This window comes from Prionailurus bengalensis, chromosome D3 (genome assembly GCF_016509475.1).
Source record: "Prionailurus bengalensis isolate Pbe53 chromosome D3, Fcat_Pben_1.1_paternal_pri, whole genome shotgun sequence".
Lineage (NCBI taxonomy): Eukaryota > Metazoa > Chordata > Mammalia > Carnivora > Felidae > Prionailurus > Prionailurus bengalensis.
Window position 1 is genome coordinate 81,331,942 of NC_057356.1, and position 17,957 is coordinate 81,349,898.

The 17,957-nt window shown below is 42.0% G+C and overlaps 1 protein-coding gene across 2 annotated transcripts in view; it reads left to right on the forward strand.

Annotated features, from left to right (window-relative positions):
- Nucleotides 1-17,957, forward strand: part of SERPINB7 (serpin family B member 7) — a 53,004-nt gene that overhangs the window by 12,942 nt on the left and 22,105 nt on the right. Inside the window, exon 1 of one of the 2 annotated variants that reach the window (XM_043559047.1) lies at nt 13,249-13,306. The exons of the other annotated variant lie outside the window; for it this stretch is intronic. The gene's annotated coding sequence lies outside the window, so the exon portion shown is untranslated. Of the gene's footprint in view, nt 1-13,248; nt 13,307-17,957 lie in introns of those variants that run through there. 2 annotated transcript variants of the gene reach the window in all.

Sequence of the window (17,957 nt, forward strand, 5' to 3'; positions counted from 1 at the left end):
GGTAGTACTTCCAAAGTATGGAACACAGGCTGGGATGTATAGGAGGATAAAGACCCAGCTGTGCCTCTAGTCCTGAGGTTCTAGCCTTTCTTCCTCCTTTTTTTCCCACCATTCACAGTCGTCTCATGGCTTTTGTCCAGGGATTTTAGTTGTAATTCATAGGAAAAAATGGGGTGGGATATGTTTTTCCTATTCTGACTAGAACTGAAAACCAGTGTCATTATTATTATTATTATTATTATTATTATTATTGTAATTTCAGTTTCTATTTTCCCTTTCCCCTAGGAGTTAACAGGACGTTTACTATCTATATGGAAGGGTCTTTTTGTGCTCTGTTTTTGTTCGTAAACTCTAGTTGTGCTGCGATGGGATCAGAAGGTGTTGTTTGCAGTATTCCCCTTGTTGAAGCCACTGATGGATGCTTTCTTCGTGAGCCAGTATATGGTCAAGTTCTATGAATTAGCCATGGGCACCTGACAAGAGTGTATTCTCTGTTCTCAGGATATAAAATTCATATAGGTCCATTAGATTTACTCTGATGACTATGCTGTGTAAATATGTTAGCATCTTACCTTATTTTATTGCCATTTCTTTCTCTGTCTCACACACACACACACACACACACACGCCAAAGAATGTTACCACCCTTCACCAGAATAAAGGGGGATGATAGTCTCATGAAATGTAATCAGAGCGGGAGGGAAGCTGAACTTCCAAAAGATGTGCATGCACTTCGCATGGTGGGGAGGAGCGGTGGGTCCCCGCCGTTAGGTGTTCCGTGGGCGGGGATACTGCAATCTTGAGTAAAACAGGAAGGGGTGAATGGAAAGTGGGGCATAATCGTGGTGAGGAAATATGTATTTGTGATACAGGGAAGGATATTTAGCTGCTGCTGTGAGTGAAAGTTTGGGGGTGGGAAGAGAGATCTAAAAAGGATCTAGGAGGGACTTTTTGTGTGGCAGGCTTTGCGAAGTCCTTAGAATGGTCTCTTTAAGGAAGCTAATAAATGGAGTGGGATATGTGTTTTCTTTGAATGTGACTTTTTCTTAGAGTTTATTTATTTTGAGAAAGAGAGGGAGAGAGAGAGCAGGAGCAGGGGAAGGGCATGGAGAGAGGGAAAGAGAGAGAATTGGGGCCCAATGTCACAACCGTGACATCCTGACCTGAGCCAAAATCAAGAGTTGGATGCTTAACCTACAGAGCCGCCCTGGCGCCCCCAGAACCATGATGTTAAAGGATGAGGAAACAAAAGGTTATAGAAAAACTAAATACAAAGGTTTCCCCTGCTATCCTTTTTAAGCTGAAATGGCCTCAAGCGAAGAAGAAGAAGAGGCGATTACTATTAATTTACATGGCAAATATTTGAGTATTCTCTGACCCCAAAATAACCCCTGTTAGGCTTTCCTGGTACCTCAGGACACAGATGCACCAGTAAATGGAGACAAAGCCCAGCTGCTCACACACACAGTTCAAAGGTCTGGGGCTTGCTGCTGAGACGCCTTGTGCGGTTCCCCGGAAGGAGCTGGGCAAGTACCACTCTCGCTGCTAGGTTAGCGCTGCCTCTACAGTGGCTCCTGCAAAACTCATTTTGTACCTTTTCTCATAAAAGAGAAACTCCTCTTTGGAATTATTTCCGTTAGACCTACTGATGCAGGTCTTTCCTTAAAAGCCAAGTGGCTTAACTTGGAGAAGTGGGGGATGTCTGTACATCAGTTATGTTCAACTTGACCACCAAAGTTGTTCAAAGCTTAATGAGTCTGCGGATTTAAAATCTTTATTTTTCATGAAAGATAGGTGATATTCCAGTTGGGGTGAAAATATAATCCAGGAAACCAAATGGGGCCGATTATTGCATTTATTTGGGAAATTGACATTCTGAGATGGAAAAGTGGACTCTAATTTGCTTGTTAAGAAGCTAGAACTAAAAGAGTTCAAATAGGCAAGGTTACTAAGAAGCAACAGTGATGACTCAATTCTTTGGGAACTTGCCGTTTATTATTCTGTTGTTTGTGACCATGACCCCGGTGCAAAATGACATGACAGAAATAAGTGGAAACCAAGAAGGCCTCCACTATTTGAAATTCTCATGGGAAAAGATTGTAGGACGTTCCAATGACTGCATTCATTGAAATGTCGGAGGAGAATGCTCCATCACGGTATTTATGGCCAGGTGAGAGCTAAGCTCGTTCATTTCATAAATAAAAGGGGGAAGAAGAAAGTGGAGGAGGAAGAGCGAGAAGGAAAGATTGGGTAAATACTGACATGTAAATAAGAGATGTAGACTAATGGAATTCTTTTGTGCCCTGCCCGTCTCGCAACAACAGAGAATACAAGAAATAAAAATAGACCTAGCATTCAAAGCATTTAGGATGAATTAACCGTGACGCAATATGATATTAAGCCATGGAACTTGCTGCTGCAAGGTTTTACTCAAATAGATAACTTAGATTAGAGGATTCGATAGGGTACACACAGTTTATAATAAAATTTCAGTGTCTGTAATTCAGAACAAACGAACGAAACACCAAACAAAACAAAACGCAAATGACTTCAGCTTCCAGGGAGGGAGTGTCGTAATCTATTTTAAGATGTGTAGGAAATTTCCCTTAAGTAATGTTTTATTGCTATGCTTTTTGATGGATTTTAATAATAACCTCCAAAACTAGTGCTGCTGAAGAAGAGGCAGAAGCGATGCAGTATGAATTCGTTGCTTTTCAAAGGAAGTGGCCACAACTGTATTGTAACAGTTAAAAATCGTGTAAAGAGAAACTTCAGGGAGAAAAGGTGAAAACATCGTTACGTCAGTAAACAGTTTAGTGTAGTGAGAGGACTAAGCGTTTTGGAGGTCTGCAAACTTCCTCCCAGTTTTCCTCCCACTCTCTCGCCTCTTGCTTCTGCCTTGATTCGATCGAACTGAATCCTACCTAGCCCACCAACGAGAATTCAGCAAGCCCGGGGATTGCAAAACATAAACCTGAAATGACAGGTAGATCTTGATTAGACTATTTGCATACCTCAGAGTGTTCCCTGCCACTCACAGAGGAGCTCACAGGAATATTTGATGCTGAAGAGGGTGACGATGATGGTTGTAGTAGAGGAAACAGTCAAAATACGGCAGCCTAGTCCTCAGGGGTCTCCTACAGGTCTCTGTCCCAGCTCTCAAACTTGACCTACACATGAATGCTGTAAGGGACCCAAACTGGTCTCTTTCCCCTTCAAACAGTGAGGACATGAAATGTGTATTTTATCCTTTTTTTTTTTTTAACTTGATTTAATGGTGTACTATTGTTCTCTTCCTAGACTGTCGTTCCAGTAGACATTTTAAATTGTTGTTGTTGTTGTTTTTAATATTTAAGAGAGACAGAGACAGAATGTGAGTGGTTTAGGGGCAGAGAGAGAGAGAGAGACACTGAATCCGAAGCAGGCTCCAGGCTCCGAGCTGTCGGCATGGAGCCCGACGCGGGGCTCAAACTCACAAGCTGTGAGATCACGACCTGAGTCGAAGTCGGATGCTCAACCGACTGAGCCACCCAGGCACCCCTCCAATAGACATTTTAAAATTACATTTTATTGTTTCTGAAGCACATGCAGAGACAGAGAGAGAGAAAGTAGTCTGAAGCAAACCCTGTATCCACCAACCAGATTCAACAGATTCAACACGTGGCCAGTCTTGTTTCATCCCCATGTCATTCTGCCACATCGTGGAGTTATTTTGAAACAAATCCTTAATAAGGTGTCAATTTTAATGCTCAGGTCAGGTCTTACCGATGCGAAAATCCTCTCCCGGAGTAGCCTTCCTGCTTCTCTTCATTCTAAACACACAAGTTCAAAACCGGCATCGTCCATGCCGCAATCATGACAACTTCAGACTGCGAGGATCTCAGCCTCTGTCCACTTAGACTGTAAACTCTATACACTTAGACTGTGTATTGTCAATGCCACTCTGTATCTCTCCTTCTTTGTGTGCATTTTAATGTCCTTTCACCCTAAGTATACTGAAAAGTCCATGAGGACAGGGACTTCTCTTTTCACTCCCCGTATGTGCTTTTATCATGCCCCTTTTAGAATCTTACTATGGGAGGCACGTAATAAAGAGTTTTTGTTCTGTTCCTTGGGAAAGTCAGCACTAAGCCGTAGGCCAGTCCCCTTTCGGAGCACCCTTCTAGATTTGCACCCTCCAGTATGCCCTCCCCGTTAGTATTCTTTCACCACAGAAACTGTGTCTTCTCAGCCCAACTACAGAGCTCTCTAATCAGAGTTCACAGCCTCCTCAACCCATACCTCATAGAATCCTGAATTTATTCTGAGTACTTGCTACAAATTCTTCTCAATGGAAGCTGTTTACTCCCTATGAACTCCTTATCTGAGGCCAGGAGAAGAAGGTAGGAGGTTTACTCTGGCTCCCCACCATCATTTTCAGAGAATTTTTCTATCTTCTTGTATTGCCCTTTCGCCTTTCTCCCATCTGCCAGATTCTTAGTTACCCCCTTAGAACTCTAGAGGACTTTGGCATCTTAGTTACTGTTTTTGATTTTGCTTCCAAGCGTTCCTGGCTTGAACATTCATGTTGGTATGCCATCTAATATCTAGCTTCCTGTCTTCCTCAGCTGCCCATTTCTCTGAGCACATGTGGACCTTGTTATCTGCTGAAGAGGGTCCACTTCTGAAGTTTTGAGCCCTTTACCCCAGTCACATGTACTGACCTTTGTGTGGCCCACATTCCCAATAAACATGCTTAGTAACATCTTGTCTTCCAGCATAGTGATGTGCATAATCTTATGTTCCATCATTTTCTTAATAAACATTTTAAAAAATGTTTATTTATTTGTGTATTTATTTATTTATTTTGAGAGAGGGAGAGAGCACACCCATGAGTGGGGGAAGAACAGAGAGAGAGGGATAGAGAGACAAGGAGAGAATCGTAAGCAGGCTCCACTCTGTCACTGCAGAGCACAATGCAGGGCTTGATCCCATGAACTGTGAGATCATGACCGGTGCCTTAACCAAGAGTCGGATGCTTAACTGACTGAGCCACCCAGGTGCCCCACATTCCATCTTGTCTGTAGCCCGCCAAGGCTCACCATGCTCAGGGCAGTTACAGGAATTTCGGGTGGGATCTTCATGTGTTGATGTCCATGGTTCTGAAACAGTCTCTGCTCTGGGATATTGTGAAAACGGTCATGCTCTCTCTTTACTACGCTATGTCTAACCTGAACTTTGTGCTCCACCATTTCAACCACACTTTCATCAACACTAACTTTGAATCCACCTCATCTGCATTTAAAATTCAAAACCCAACCATTTTTTTTCTCTGTGCTGCTCTTGGACTTCCTGCTGCTACTGTGGAGAAGTCACGAGACCTTGCTACTTAGCTCCTCTTCGGGTATTTAATTTCTAGCCACAGTTGGTTGCCTGGACTTTGTAAGTCTCATTAGGGGTCTAGATCCTTGCTGTGCCTATCTTGTGAATGGAGAAATGTCTCAGGGATCCTTCCCAATGAGGTTTTAGTCTTCTTGCTCTGGACCCTTTGTCTGGTAATCTCAGTCATGGTTTTAGTTACCATCCCAGTGTCAAAGATTCCTAAATTCGCATCTGCATCGCCAACTGCCTCTTTCATAGACAGACCTGAATTTCCAAGTACTTTTTTTTTTTTCCAGCTGGATGTCCTCTAGGCATCTCAAATTCAACATATCAAAAGCAGACCTTGTTACCTCTTCTTCTCCTGTCCCCTATACTCTTCCTGCTGGGTTCTTTGTCTCTGTTCATGACATCGTCCGTCACCTATCCAGGCCGCAGAGCCTACGGGGCCTCCAGCCCTCCATGCCACCTCACTAGGTACTTGCTGGGCTATTCCGAGAGCACACTGTGTACAGCACTTCCCAGGGGCTTGCACTCCTGCTGTTCTGTCTCCCCGGAATGCCTCTCATTTTCTCCATTTCCCAAGATCCAGCTCAAATGCTTGCTCACTTCTGAGGCCTACTTAAGACTCCTACTTCCGGGGCGCCTGGGTGGCGCAGTCGGTTAAGCGTCTGACTTCAGCCAGGTCATGATCTCGCGGTCCGTGAGTTCAAGCCCCGCGTCAGGCTCTGGGCTGATGGCTCAGAGCCCGGAGCCTGTTTCAGATTCTGTGTCTCCCTCTCTCTCTGCCCCTCCCCCGTTCATGCTCTGTCTCTCTCTGTCCCAAAAATAAATAAACGTTGAAAAAAAATTAAAAAAAAAAAAGACTCCCACTTCCAATTAATTATTCCTTCCGTAGAGCTCTCACTTGTTTGCTTTTCTGTCATAACATTTATTTTACCCTAAGCCCTTTCATTAATTCAATAGTATTTATTAAGGCGGAATGAAATACCAGACGCTGTCATAAACATGAGGGAAGAAAGAGAGATGCCTTTGGGTCTAGATAGACTACTTTGTTTTATTCCCCAGACTTCTGTTGGAAAGAGTGGGCATTTTATTCACTTTATATTATGCCTTTAAAGAGAATATATGCCTAGTGGGCCATTTGAAGATAGTAACAGAAAAACATGCTTCAGATAAAGCCTTTGTATTAAATGTTAAAGATAGAAAGTGCAGTAGTTGGGGTGCCTGGGTGGCGCAGTCGGTTAAGCGTCCGACTTCAGCCAGGTCACGATCTCGCGGTCCGTGAGTTCGAGCCCCGTGTCGGGCTCTGGGCTGATGGCTCAGAGCCTGGAGCCTGTTTCCGATTCTGTGTCTCCCTCTCTCTCTGCCCCTCGCCCGTTCATGCTCTGTCTCTCTCTGTCCCAAAAATAAACAAACGTTGAAAAAAAAATTAAAAAAAAAAAAAAGAAAGTGCAGTAGTTACTTTAAAGAAAATGCAGACATATTTGGGTCATATGATGGCTCGGTAGTCCCCCAAAGTGCCTACTTATTATTGTTTAATTGAGGCAAGGAGCCTATCCAAAGGATGTTCATGCATAGGCATTTATGGGCACCACGGGCGAGTGAGAAAACAAGAACAGAGGAACCTCTGTTATTCGTCTGGTCCTAAGGATAAGCATCAGCCAAAGAAACTGTTAAGATGACAAATCCTGGGAGATGCATCCCTGCTAGGTGCCTGGCAATACAGTATAATATGAGCAGGGAAGGGAACTTCTTCCCATTTCTTCATGAGGCCAAGTGAAGATGTTGAAAACCCCTCCATGACAGTTGTGAGGGCACCAGGAAGGTATTCTTGGTAGGGACACCAGTGCTCCCTCATTGAGCACCAGCAGCAGTAACAAGGGTGAGGGAGCCTCAAGGATCCTGGAGGTTGAGGATGTTGATGAAGGTACCAGAACAGACAAGAAATATGGAAGGCTTATGTGGTGGTTCCAGCTGATGAGCAAATTTGTTTCCTTGGGAACCCTCAAGCATCAAAGCAGGCTTCAGTCCTGGGTAAATAAGTGAGGGCAAGAGACAGTCAAATTTAGCTTATTACAATTTATGAAACCTCATCTGTACTCATGAACTGGCGAGGCCTTTGGAAATTGGGGTTGTTGACATGTGGCAAAGGAGAAGAATTGACGTGATACACCAGTTCCCATGGCTGAACTTCCTTCCCAGACTTACGTCACTTTGGGATTGATTAGTTCTAAATAGCCTATTGCAAATACGGTAGTAAGAGAGTTGCCTGGGTTAAAGTGGAGAAGGAAACAATGATGAGAACTTTAATTATGATTGACTCTTGGTAATTCCAGGAGGATTGGCCAGTTTATGTGTCACTCGAATCTCTTACCTTTTACCTATTGGCTGTTTCACCACTTGGAAGTACTTTCTGCCTACAACAAGTAGATAGATGGTAGGAAGAATTTGGAATTCAACGTATTTCAGCTCTGTGCAATGAGAATACAGAGAACAGGAAATCCATCTGTAACCCTGTCTTCCATATTAACAACAGCCTTCTCCATCAGAAAATTTATTGAAACTGCTAAGTCAAAATCAAGTTTCCCGGATTCATTGTGACTTTATTTTTCTCTACTCTTATATTACTCATAGACCATCATGGAAATAAATGATCCATTTGATTTTGGATAAGCTAGTTGGATCTCCTTCTTCCTGGGAAAGAAACAAGACTAGACAAAATTGACAAGCCACCGTAAGATTATGGCCCCTTCAGATTCCAATAGCTCTTTACAATAGAGGATCCAGTAATTTGGGTAAGCGTTGGCGACTCTTTGGAAAACATTCAGCGAGAAGAACTAGGCTTGTAGTTCCTTTTGTGCACAGCAGACGCGGGTGGATACAGCAAGGAGCTCAACCATGTGATGTTAGCACAGGCACTGGAATGTATGCCCCAGTATGGTATGTTCTGATGGTAAAGGTGTCAGCACCCAGTTGGTCCCAACCTACCTTTGTCTACACGTGGCCACTTAAGCAAGGGGCAAACCCATTTTGATGAACTCTAGCCAGTATTCTAGGAGGGAGAATCTAGGTGTTGTAGATGTGGCTTTCCATTGCCAGATCAGAAGGGTGGAGAAGAGTCTGGCTGAGTGACAATAATGAACTAACACCCCAAGTTTCAGCTTCTACCTGAGGCTGCTGCATTCAGATGTGCATCTAGAGAAGCCAGGTGGGATTACAAACCCAACAGATATGTTTCTGGAAAATTTCGGGCCAGAAAAAAACTGGGATAAAGGGAAAGTAGGGGAAGGATGGAGGACAGGACAAAAAGAAACCAGTGAAAATAGTCTGAGGTCCAGATGAACATCTGAGTCTGAGGAATGATGAAAATATTGTATTAAATTCTATTTTAGGCCCTTAAGCTAAACACATTTACACAGGATAGGGTTGAAAGGAATTAGAGGATTAGAGATCATCGACAAGGTGTGATAAAACTTTGTAGAAAACTCACAGAGTTTCTGCTGTCTTTTTTTAATCTGTTGATGATCCTTCTCACAAAGGATATGTTTTGAGACAGGCTGATAAATACCGTAGATCCTGAATTTCTTTTTTCATGTTTACATTAAAACCATTGGCATTGTAAAGAACAGAGATGGGCAAGTTACACCTTTACATTTTGGGGCACCGGAGTGGCTCAGTAGGTTAGGCGTCCGACTTCAGCTCAGGCCATGATCTCGTGGTCTGTAAGTTTAAGCCCTGTGTTGGGCTCTGTGCTGACAGCTCAGAGCCTGGAGCCTGCTTCAGATTCTGTGTCTCCCTCTCTCTCTCTGCCCCTCCCCCTCCCCCACTCACACTTTCTCTCCCCCCCCCAAAGACAAATAAAAATTAAAAACAATTTTTTAATTTGACTCACATACAAACTGAGTGAATCCCATAATGACCGTCTTTATCCAGAGACTATTCTGAAACCTGGGGCGAAGGTCTAAATGCTTGTTAGCTTCTTTAGAGACAGTGCTTGCTCTGAGTCACAGGGAATCCATCCCAGAAGGTAAGTCTACACATCAATAAGCAGGTGCTTGGGTAGGGAGGGTGTAGACTGCACCCGCAGACAGCCTTTAACACCTAATCCTAAGGTTTTTAGAAAAAAATCTACCTAGGGACGCTTGTTTCTTTTTATTGGCGGGTGGTGACTCAGGCTTTCAGCTTGCCTCTTTCAGCTTTTGTCCTCTTCCTAAGTGCGCAGGGAACACATGGAGGCTGAACAGTCCAGAACAGCATGGAAATATTTCCTTTGTGAGAATGCATCACTTTGAGAAAGGAGATCAGATTCTCATCACTGCATTTGTGCACCGGGGATGTGGGTATGAATATGCATTATTGATTTGCATATTCAAAAGGCTTCTCCCATTTCTGCTGCAGTAGGGAAGAGGAAAGCTCCCTGCTGAATCTCCAGAAAGATGTAGAAAAATGGCCAATGATCTCATGCAGAGGCCTAAAATCTCTCCAGGTCACTTCTCCGGAGGGATTGCTAGGTTTGGGCGTTGCTGGAGGGAACACGGGGACCCCTGGTCTCCATCATGCACTGTGTTGGTCTGGTCTCTTGGCCTTCTCTGACATCCTACTCTTTACCTCATTGCCACTCTGTTTATCTTGGGCTCAGGGTCCCCAGCCCTCCATCAAAATCTGCACTCAGGAATAGACCAATTATCAGTTAATGTACAACGCACTTGCTCCTATTTCGGAGGTATTTTATTTCCTTATGTATTTTGACCGACTTTTTAAAATTATGAAATATAACTTGGATACATACAAGTACATACATACGTTTTATGTATGCATATTTACATATGCAGTTGTATATGTACACAGTTTAACAAATAGGACATTTTCAGAACCTCTGACACCTCCCTCCTCGTTCTTTCACCAACAAAAACTTCCTTCCCCCAAGAGGTAAGTAGAGCTAAGTAAAGGGAATCATTCCCTTAACATACATAGTCTGCCCACCTATGTAGGCATTGTTAAAAATGCAATTTTTCTTGGCCGGATCTTTTCATAAAGGGAATCGTAATGTGTGTAGTCTTTTGTGCCTTACTTCTGACTGTGGCTTGGGACCCCACCAGTCACGGTGATTTCAGGCATCAGTGAGCAGATGAGGACATATTCTTAGCGTCAGGAATACATGTCTGTCTCAAGACAGTTTGAGTTGAATGACCATGACCTGCTGTGGAGCACAGTTTTGGGGTGGGCTAGATGAGCAACGGTCTGGGAACTGTTCTTGCATCCAACCAGGACTGAGGGGGGTCCCAGGATGTGGGACTTTCAGGCAAACTGGAACCAATTGAATACTCAGTTCTTTTGCCCACATATCAAGCTCCATGCCAACAATGGTCCCTTCCCCCACTCTTAACTCTCAGCTTTCACTCCCAACTGCCCACTAGTCCTAAAAGCCTTCCCCATTCCTCCTATGAAGGAGGATGAAAATCTCTCAAATATTTTGAGAGAGAGAGAGAGAGTGAGAGCAGGGGAGGGGCAGAAGGAGAAGGAGAAAGAGAATCCCAAGCAGGCTCCAGGCCCAGCAGAGCCTGACTTGGGGCTTGTTCCCACGAGACCATGAAATCATGACCTGAGCTGAAATCAAGAGTCGGATGCTTAACTGACTTAGCCACCCAGGTGCCCCCCCAAATCTCCATATATTATGTATCACTGTATTATTTCAGAGGGATGGAACTATAACACTAGAGGGATAGTAGCAGTAAAACTCCAGATTCTGGAAGGCAGAATGCTACATAAAAAGAGTTGAAGCGATCCAACTTCTTTTTTTTTTTTTTTTTTTTAAATTTTCTTTTCAACATTTATTTATTTTTGGGACAGAGAGAGACAGAGCATGAACGGGGGAGGGGCAGAGAGAGGGGGACACAGAATCGGAAACAGGCTCCAGGCTCTGAGCCATCAGCCCAGAGCCTGACGCGGGGCTCGAACTCACGGACCGTGAGATCGTGACCTGGCTGAAGTCGCACGCTTAACCGACTGCGCCACCCAGGCGCCCCGCGATCCAACTTCTTATACTGTGTGTAATCACAGCTAATACGATATAGCAAAGGCAAAGTGAGCATTGAGGAGGATTAACATTTTCGAGGGCCCATCCTGCAGCCAACGCTGTACTGGTGTATATAGTATCTACGTATGTGCACATGCATTCATATGTTTTCAAATAAAAATAAAAATAGAACTGATCTGAATTCTTATTTTACAGATGGGAAAATGGGGGGCTCAGAGAAATGAAGTTATTTGCTCAAGGTCACACAGCTAGTTGAGTTGCCTGGCTGGAATGGATTCCTAGATCTAGTATTTTATCCATCTATTTGCCAAGTTCATATAGGATCTAAGCAGTGAATGGTCTCTAAAGGAGACCAAGGAGACCTCAGAGCTGATGGAGTAGACCAGCAGTGCCCTCCTCCCTCCCCCTCTCACCCTGCTTCTCCCATAACAGGAAAAACAACTCTCAATGCTTCTGTTTTTAAAACCACTTCATTAAAGTATGATTGATTGTGGTGGTGATTTCATGGGTGTATACTTATCTCCAATCTCAAGTGCTTGTATCTTTCTCCAGACATCTCAATACCATGCTAATGTTGCTTGGTTTTTTGTTTTTTGTTTTTGGTTTTTTGGGTTTGTTGTTGTTGTTGTTGTTTTATTTTGTTTTACATTTTACTCTTATGGATTATCTGTAGACTTCGTTTTATGGAAGAAAGATATGCTTCCTGGATTCCCCATTCCCCACCCACCCCCTACAATTTCCTCCCAGCATCCTTAGAAATCATGAGTCTTGTTTAGATCAGTACTTGGTTGTTTAAATCATTACAACTAAGAGAATATTATCCACAGCTGAACTATAAAGTGCAGTAGTGGGGGGTGCCTGGGTGGCTCAGTTGGTTAAGCATCTGACTTCAGCTCAGGTCATGATCTCACTGTTTGTGAGTTCGAACCCCATGTCGGGCTCTGTGCTGACAGCTCAGGGCCTTGAGCCTGCTTCAGATTCTGTGTCTCCCTCTGTCTCTGCCCCTTCCCCACTCACTCTGTCTCTGTCTCTCTCTCTCTAAAAAATAAATAAACATTAAAAAAAAGTGTAGTGGGATATATGTTGCATTGTGGAATCTGTGCTTTCTCACTAATTAACAATTATATCCCCCCCCCCTTTTTTGTTATTTGTTTAGTTTCCAGGGTTCCTATCACCAGTTCATTCCTCTCTGGTGGAGATAGGTATTACGCCATGTTTTATATACGTTCTAACACATCTATCCCTCTGATGGGATATTCACCTTAGAGAACTTTCAACTTTCAATGATCAGGAGATCAGGATATTCCCTTTTAGCATTAAAACATACAACTAAATGAAGGCAGGGTGGGAGAACGCTTGTAGGAATAGCGTGTAAGGCAAAATGAGAAACACTATCTATGTGAAGTAAAACCTGACGACTCCTGAAAGACTGAGCTCCCCTGCTCTCCCAAAAACAGAAATCCCCAGTCTTGGGGCCAGAGCAGTGCCTCCCCGCACTCTGTCCTCCAGCTCTTTGCTCTCTGCCCTCCTCTAGGGAGGAAGCCTTTCCACATGGAAAAATACCAGGTGTCCCACGATACATGAATATTTACATATACTACATAAAAATACGATGTGATGTTAATATCAAATTAGATAAAATTCCATGCTAAAATTTGACTATTAAAACCTATCTGTTTTGACTACTTTGAATTGGATCTGTAGGACCTATGTGACACATTTCTCTTCATTTGCTTTATAAAGGGCCTTAACATAATTGCATTTTAATGCCATTATTTAAAATTTCCATGGTCATCACAAAAGGAAGCAGGGAGTGTCTGAGTCAGAGGCTTTATATTTCAGAGTAATGCAAGGAACTCTTTCAGACTCACCCAACCAGCTGCTAACTTCCTCTATGAAGAGAGTAAGGTAAATATTTCTGAAGCCCACAACTTAAAGTCTGGCAGACACTTTGAATGAGAGTCAAAGAGGTTAAGAGAGAAAGGTAGAGAGAGAGTGCGAGAGAGAACAGTGGCTGTTTCACTGTACCTGAGGGTCTGAACTCATCAAACAACATCAAAGTCATTGTCTAGTTCTGTCGTCAGCTTCTCTGTCTTCTGGCTTGTCTATGGCTGAGTGTATGTGGTGTCGTGGGGAGGATGGCAGGCACCATCATGCAGGGGATCAGCGACAAGTTGAATACCTCATATTCCATTTTGGAATAGAGAAACAAATAGCAAGTGGGGAATTCTGTACAAATCTAGATTCTGTATTCCAATGTTTTTCTCCAAGGCATTATGGGTTGGAATATACTAAGTTTTGAGATGAGAACTGAACTTTAAAAATCACTCAGCAAGGTTTTTGATGACAGAGTTATCAAAATTTGAAACCATATTCTGAAAGAAATAGATTTGAAAATACTTGGGTAGAAAAGTAACTACTGATAGCCTTACATCTGATTTCTATGATAGGAATAAAAATTAAGCATGCTCAATAGTAGTTTTTACCTACTGCTTCCCCCCCCCCCCGTATGTGTATTCTAATTCAGTAACTATAGGAGTTTTTATTTTCTTCAACAATGTACCATGAAGTAAGATTGCTTTTCCTTGTATAAACAAAATTATCCTGAGATCAGGTAATATTTTGATCAATCATTTAAGGCACATTATTTATCAATCAAGTATAGTAAGTTTGGGTCCATAAAATATCACTATAATTTCATGGGGTTTTTTAGTGTGTTTTGTCCCTAGTTTTTCCTATGCTTTATTTAAAAATTATTTTTCTTGCCTTTTATTAGACTTAAAAAACTTCAGTGAGAACATTTGTATCCTTTTGTTTTGACATGAAAAATGTAGTTAAGAAGGATAGCACATTTCTTGGATTGAAATATACCATTAAGTAAGCGAATGGGCTTTGGGCTCCTGTGGACTTTTAGATCCTTAACTTGGATGTTTGGGATTTAAAAACCATCATGAGTCTTTGTTAGTTTGTGTTAACCTGTAAATTGTAAATTTCATGTCTGTACATTAAACTAAAATGTTTGTGTAAAGAATGTAAGAATACAGTATATCTTTAGTGGAATGAAAAATTAATCTGAAGCCAGATTCTGTCATGATTTGGAAAGAATATTCCTTCGTTGCTATGTCGGGACCATGGCCTAATGGGTAGAGTCATGCTGACATTTTCTGTGGTTTCACGTAACTTATTTTCTTCCTCAACTTCCTTCAGTTATTTAACTGGGACCCAAATCACTGGATACTTGTGCGTATTAACTTATTTCTGTTGGTGCTTGTTTATTTCTTTAAAAGATGCTATGCAAAGTAATTATAGGAGAAAGGAAAATCACACTTTTCCTTATAATAATAAGGAAATAATACTCCAATAAATACTAATGCTAGTATTTATTCATGTCACCAGATGGAATCTGGGGAGTGTATAAAAAGTAATTTGACCTTAAATATAGTTATCTATTTGCCAATGGGATTTAGACTTTATATCAAAAGAGAAGGAAAGAATCTTGTTTTCATTCCTGGAAACTAACCGTGCACCTGCATAGAGAAAGATAAAAACAAGTATGTGAAGTGGAAACATACTATTGGCATTTATTTTCAAAATGCATAAACATGTCTGTACAGGAATGTTTAAGGATAAGTGATCTGGTACCATTAATTAATTAATTTTGAAGTTTATATATATTTGAGAGAGAGAGAGAGAGAGAGAATGAGTGGGGTAAGGGCAGAAAGAGAGGGAGACACAGAATCCAAAGCAGGCTCCAGGCTCTGAGCTGTCAGCACAAAGCCTGATGAGGGGCTTGAACACACAAACTGTGAGATCATGACCTGAGCCGAAGTCAGTCGCTTAACTGACTGAGCCACTCAGGTGCCCCACCGTTTATCATTTTAAAAGTCATTGCTTGAAAATTTAGAACTCGGAAAGTCTGAATTCATTTTTAAGTATTTATCTAGGATGGTTATTCTCTGCCATAAAATTTATCTAACTCATAAAAATGTGTACTCAGTTGCCTCAGTGAACACATTCCTTGTAGCTTCTCTTCAATATGGTGATAGCTTTGTGAAAAGTCACCAGGATGATTAAAAAATCAGAAAATGAATATTCATGGTTATTGCTTAGAAAATAATTTAAGAAATGATTTTTAAAAACACGAAAAGTTCTCCCCTCACCCCCTCACCCTTTACTTTTATAAAGCCTCGAGAAGAATCGGGGCTTGACCAAAGAAAAGAGCACTGAAATTTTGTTCTACGTTAGTATATACCACCAAGTAGCTTCCAGACCCCATTTGGACACACGGGCGGGTCCCCAAACAGGGCCATTTTTAAATCTTTCAATTTATCAGGTCTTAAAGATTCAAATTATATTGAATATACCAAATATATTCTTTAGAATGTATCAAAATGAACCCACAATCCTCTAATTTTCACTGTGAATATTTGGAAATGATTATTATAATTTTGCTTTTTTTAAAAAAAATTTTTTTTCAACGTTTATTTATTTTTGGGACAGAGAGAGACAGAGAGAGACAGAGCATGAATGGGGGAGGGGCAGAGAGAGAGGGAGACACAGAATCTGAAACATGCTCCAGGCTCTGAGCCATCAGCCCAGAGCCCGACGCGGGGCTCGAACTCACGGACCGCGAGATCGTGACCTGGCCGAAGTCGGACGCTTAACCGACTGCGCCACCCAGGCACCCCTATAATTTTGCTTTTAAAATTACTTTCCTAAGAGTGAATAATTTCATTTACTGTGCTTTTCAGCAATCGACCTGAAGTCTTGGAAATAGTTTAAAGAGAGAGCCCAGCACACCGTTTCTCTCTAACATTAAAGAACTTCTTATGAGTAAAAAATTTAATATAGAAACCAACTTATGTTTCAATTTAAGGATATTTACCTGTATATTCATTAATTTCAATTTTGTCATTTTTAAAAGTATTTTAGAAACAATACTTACCTTTCGATGTAAAATGTGACTTTGAGTCCCTGAAAAGTCGGGGGGCTTAGTCCCTGCCAGTGCTGCTCATTAGATAAAGCTGTCCAACATGTCTCATCCCATGTCCTCTCCTTTTTCTGGTTCCTTCTCTCTTTTGCTAGAAGGAAGGGGTTTCTTCTGTTCTTAAAGTCACAGCTGCCACTGCTCTTCTCCCTAGTTTACATGGATGTGATGTGAAATCATTACATTTTCTGGATAGCTATTGAAAAACATAGATGTTCTTTCTTGGAGTGAAGAGTGTTTGAGTGTGAATGATTTTTTCACCCTGTATTTCTGGGGGCATAACTGAGGAGTGGAGACCTATTATGAAAGCTGAAGTTGACCTTGCAAAACAGCATCATATATGGCCTTGTGCCTCAGTGATGTTCTCTTGAAACTATGAAGTGTTGAATATGGGTTCCTCAGGAACACTCTGGAAATGTCCAATTTGTGGTCTTTTAGGAAGAAAAAAAATCATTTATTGATTTATTTTAAAAAAACTTTTTAAATGTGTATTCTGAGAGAGAAAGAGAGAGAGAGACAGAGCACAAGCAGGGAACAGGGAGAAAGAGAGAGAGAGAGAGAGAGAGAGAGAGAGAGAGAGAGAGAGAGAGAATCCAAAGCAGGCTCCAGGCTCTGAGCTGTCAGCACACAGCCCAACGCCGGGCTCGAACTCACGAACCACGAGATCATGACCTGAGCCAAAGTTGGACACTTAACCGACGGGGCCACCCAGGCAACCCTGAATAAGATGAAATTTAGAAGGTTACGGAAGTGAAAGACTTGACCCAGGTCATACATCTGTTAGTAACAAGTTTGGGATTAGCAGTGGGTCCCTTAAGGGACTCTTGGAACCTACCACACCATTAGGTGTAATGTCACAGAATATTCAAGGAGAGTAATTTGGAGGATCCATGTTAATCCATTTAGTCAGGGCAACCCCACCTGTGGGACTGGGGATCAGTTTGAGCATTGTGGAAAAAGTCTGCAAAGAAATGCCAGAGCAGATACCTGAAGAATTCCATGCCGGTGGCTGCCTTCTATATTTCGGAAACATTATCAAGAATTTGAAGACAGCCTCATTTTCATCCTAGATTCTAAATTAGCTGTTATACCTTAGGTTCTCGGGTAAGAGATAGACCTCTGTGTTGGAAGGTCATGTGCATGTTTGTGATTCATAATATGGTTAATAGCATTTCCATTCCCCCTAAATTAGAAAAAGGTGTGAAAATAACAACTACAGGATTAAGGATGCATAATATTTGAAATTGGGGAAGTCCTGAAAAGAGTTAGGATATAGGATCACTCTAAGCACATGTATGGTGGCTATACTGGAGAGTAGGAAATTATGTGTTCAATCTCCAAATGTTAACCTTTTTCAAAACTACAGATTTAGAAAGCAAGGACTATAGCTTCTTTAATAGACTGTCTAATGTCCTAATATTTGTTTTACTGCAAAGAGCACTTTTGCTCTATTTCAGCTTAGGAAGTTGAGGTGATTCACTAAACGGCCCCAGGAGGGGGTCTGCTTAGGAGGTGAGAACAGAACTGTCTGAGGCCACCGGTGCTAGAAATGCCCCATCGAGGACAAGTGGG